Raw genomic sequence first — 4944 nt, forward strand, 5'->3', positions numbered from 1 at the left:
GGTTTGGTTCCAAATAATCCATAGTTATATCCAAATAGCAGCGTTTTGTTCGTGCGTTCAAGACACTATCCGAAGGGTGACGCGCCGGTGCGTATCGTGACAAAAAAATTCAAAATATTCCATTACCATACTTCGAAGCATGTCAAACGCTGTTTAAAATCAATTTTATGCTTTTTTTCTCGTAAAATAGCGATAATATTCCGACCGGGAAACCCTGTTTTCGTTCAAAGACTGAAAATGTAAACATGGAGTCGTCTCGTGCACGCGCGCCCCGTCTCATTGTTCTCAGATCGACCACTTACCAAAAGCCCTACTGTTTTTCAGCCAGAGACAGCAGAGTCATCATTCAACGTTCTGGCGCCTTCTGAGAGCCTATGGGAGCCTTGGAAAGTGTCACGTTACAGCAGAGATCCTCTGTTTTGTGTAGAGATGGTGAGAAGGCCAAGAAATGGTCAGAGAGGGCACTTCCTGTACAGAATCTTCTCAGGTTTTGGCCTGCCATATGAGTTCTGTTATACTCACAGACACCATTCAAACAGTTTTAGAAACTTTATGGTGTTTGCTATCCAAATCAAACAATTATATGCATATTCTAGTTTCTGGGCAGTAGTAATAACCAGATTAAATCGGGTACGTTTTTTATCCGCATGTGAAAATACTGCCCCCTACCCTAGAGAGGTTAACTTCTTACATCTAGATGTTCCGCTAGCGGAACACCGCTCCAATATCCAATGATAGGGCGTGGAGCGAATTACAAATTCCTCGAAAATCCGAAAACGTAAATTTTTCAAACATATGACTATTTTACACCATTTTAAAGACAAGGCTCTCCTTTATCTAACCACACTGTCCGATTTCAAAAAGGCTTTACAACGAAAGCAAAACATTAGATTATGTCAGCAGAGTACCCAGCCAGAAATAATCAGACACCCATTTTTCAAGCTAGCATATAATGTCACAAAAAACAAAACCACAGCTAAATGCAGCACTAACCTTTGATGATCTTCATCAGATGACAATCTAAACATTATGTTATACAATACATGCATGTTTTGTTCAATCAAGTTCATATTTATATCAAAAACCAGATTTTTACATTAGCATGTGACGTTCAGAACTAGCATACCCACCGAACACTTCCGGTGAATTTACTGAATTACTCACGATAAACGTTCACAAAAAACATAACAATTATTTTAAGAATTATAGATACAGAACTCCTTTATGCAATCGCGGTGTCCGATTTTAAAATAGCTTTTCGGTGAAAGCACATTTTGCAATATTCTGAGTAGAGCAGCCCGGCCATCACAGGCTAGCTATTTTGACACCCACCAAGTTTGGCACTCACCAAACTCAGATTTACTATAAGAAAAATTGGATTACCTTTGCTGTTCTTCATCAGAATGCACTCCCAGCACTTCTACTTCATCATCCAATGTTGTTTTGGTTCCAAATAATCCATAGTTATATCCAAATAGCGGCGTTTTGTTTGTGCGTTCAAGACACTATCCGAAGGGTAACGAAGGGTGACGCGCCGGCGCATATCGTGACAAAAAAATTCAAAATATTCCATTACCGTACGTCGAAGCATGTCAAACGCTGTTTAAAATCAATCTTTATGCGATTTTTCTCGTAAAATAGCGATAATATTCCGACCGGGAAAGCTTGTTTTCATTCAAAGACTCAAAGTTGAAAATGGAGTCGTCTCGTGGAGTCGTCTCGTGGACGCGCGCGTCCGTCTCATTGTTCTCAGATCGACCACTATCCAAATGCGCTACTGTTTTTCAGCCAGGGACTGCAGAGTCATCATTCAACGTTCTGGCGCCTTCTGAGAGCCTATGGGAGCCTTAGAAAGTGTCACGTTACAGCAGAGTTCCTCTGTTTTCAATAAAGAGGCTAAAGAAGGCCAAGAAATGGTCAGAGGGCACATCCTGTTTGGAATCTTCTCAGGTTTTGGCCTGCCATATGAGTTCTGTTATACTCACAGACACCATTCAAACAGTTTTAGAAACTTTAGGGTGTTTTCTATCCAAATCAAACAATTATATGCATATTCTAGTTTCTGGGCAGGTGTCATAAACTGATTAAAATCGGGTACGTTTTTTATCCGGACGTGAAAATACTGCCCACTATCCATAACAGGTTAACACAGTGTCCAAAGAAGGGCCAGAGGCATACAGAATGGTGTCGTCTGCGTAGAGGTGGATCAAAGAATCACCCACAGCAAGAGCGACATCATTGGTATATACAGAGAAAAGAGTTGGCCCGAGAATTGAACCCTGTGGCACCCCTATAGAGACTGCCAGAGGTCCAGCCAACAGGCCCTCAGATTTTATACACTGAACTCTATCTGAGAAGTAGTTAGTGAACCAGGCGAGGCAGTCATTAGAGAAACCAAGGCTGTTGAGTCTGCCGATAAGAATGTCGTGATTGACAGAGTCGAAAGCCTTGGCCAGGTCGATGAAGAAGGCTGCACAGTACTGTTTTTTATCTGTGGTGGATATGAAATCTGTGGACCCATGCCAAATCTTTTCAGTCTCCTGAGGGGGTAAAGGTTTTGTTGTGCCCTCTTCACGACTGTCTTGGTGTGTTTGATAGTTTGTTGGTGATGTGGACACCAAGGAACTTGAAACTCTCGACCCGCTCCAATACAGCCCCTTAATGGGGGCCAGTTTGGCCCTCCTTTTCCTGTTGTCCACTATCAGCTCCTTTGTCTTGCTCACATTGAGGGAGAGGTTGTAGGCACTTAGTACTAATAGACTGCTAGGTTAGCTTAATTGATGATGGCATAAGATCATTCATCGTATTGTCTTCTACGGAATGTATGTAATATAGTAGAACTGAATGAACCAACACTGAATCTATGTAGAAATTTGACGGAAGAAAGCTCAGTGCTGCTTACCCGAGATACAGTCCTCGTAGGCATAGATATCGTCTCTATATCTAAGCTCTTAGGTACAAGTTGGTAGGTAGGTGTCCACTATGACTTCCTTTGTGTAAGAAAGAAAGGCTGGACAGTATAGGTTGTAGACAAACTGACACTCAAAAAATTGCTGACCAATGGAGAAGCATCATCCACACCTCCCACTAAAGCCCGCCCACAGCTGTGGGGTCAAAGGTGCAAACGAAGAACTGGTGTTTCAAACAAAAAATATTTTTGGGGAATAGAATGCATAATGTTTTGCGCTATATTACAAAATATTTGATTGCAAAACTTATTTTTTCGACTTTGAAGCATCGTTTTTGCTTTCAGAACAATTATTTTTGATTGAAAATAAAAAAGTATTGCTCTCGACTAAAGACACAAATGTACCTCCATAGCAGCATCTCAATAGAGATGTGATGATGACTTGCAATGAAATCACAACGTCATCAAATATATATTTTTTTATATAACTGAAATATAAATATAAACCATAATAAAGATGTTTAGAAGGGATACATTTTTGTTTTCTCTCATGCTAGTCACATGGGGTGAAAAATAGTATTTTAATTAAGTGTTATTCATTTAAAGTCAATTCAATTCTAGTGGAAAATGCTAGTGAATAGGATCCTAAACCATTTTAGATTAACAGGAGTTTGGTATGTGAGTTTGTGTGGGTGAGACAAACACAGAAAGATATTAAGTTTATACCATATGCATACTTTATTATCAAGTGCCTGGAGTATGTACGCTGGAGGCTCCCTTGTGTTGAAGAACAGGCAGAACACATTTTCTAGGCAAATTAGGTATGCAAATTGATTTGCATACATCATTCAGTTAGAAAACGTGAAAACCATGTTGTAGAAAAGCACTGTAAAGTTACACTCCCAGACCTACCCACCCATGTAGAATAGCCCTCTTTTTTCCAGTGTTACACTTTATCTTTTAGAAATCCAAAGACCCCTATAGGCCTACATGAATCCTACCATTGTAAAACTGATGAGTAGACCTCTAATAATATTGAGAACTATTTTGTTCGCTGCAGTGGAACGTATTCATAGCAGTGGTATTTCACCACATAGGCCTGTGTGTCAGACGGGGCTCCTGTACACAGAGAAGGCTGTGTGGGGCTGCTTCTCAGTGGGGTCAAACCACACATGTGACAGAAAAGCACTGACCACACAATGTGACAGACTGATGGGAAAGGAAAGAAGTCTGTGGTCACAAGCAGAGACACAGTCACATGTGTACAGTGGGGTCCAGAATTATTGGATTCCTTGATAAAGATAAGCAAAAAAGACTGTATAAAATATATAATACACATCATTGGTGTGAGTGGCCAAAGACCTCTATTTTCATGACATCTGACCAAAGCACTGCCTGGAATTTGCTAAATGGCATTGGCAATTGGATTGGAATCGGTACTATGTGTAACAGTATAGCTTCCGTCCCTCTCCTCACCCCAACCTGGGCTTGAACCAGGGACCCTCTGCACACATCAACAACTGACACCCACGAAGCATCATTACCCATGCAGAGCAAGGGGAACAACTACTTAAGGTCGCAGAGCGAGTGACGTCACCCGACTGAAACGCTATTAGCGCGCACCACCGCTAACTAACTAGCCATTTCACATCGGTTACATATGGTCATATGACCTGAAAATAGAGCTCTTTGGCCACACAAACCTATGGTTTGAATTGAAGCGGGAAGTCCATAAGCGCAGACAAAGGATATCAAGAATCTGGGAAGATTCTGTATGGGGGAATGGTCTAAGATCCATCCCAATGTGGCATTTCAGAAAAAGGCTCAGAGTCGTAATCCTTGCAAGTAATCCTTGTAATTTCATGAAATACCAAAAAAGGTGTAAACTGTAGCCATTTATTTATGTTAATAGTTTATTTGTCTAAGCATGACCTTCATCCACATACCAATTCACATACCATTTTTTCCCCCAAACGTAGCTTTTTTTGAGTCAGTAGACATTGTTCTTAGTGGGGGGCTGGTTACCCCATACTACC

The sequence above is a fragment of the Salmo trutta genome, chromosome 4 (assembly GCF_901001165.1).
Source record: "Salmo trutta chromosome 4, fSalTru1.1, whole genome shotgun sequence".
Lineage (NCBI taxonomy): Eukaryota > Metazoa > Chordata > Actinopteri > Salmoniformes > Salmonidae > Salmo > Salmo trutta.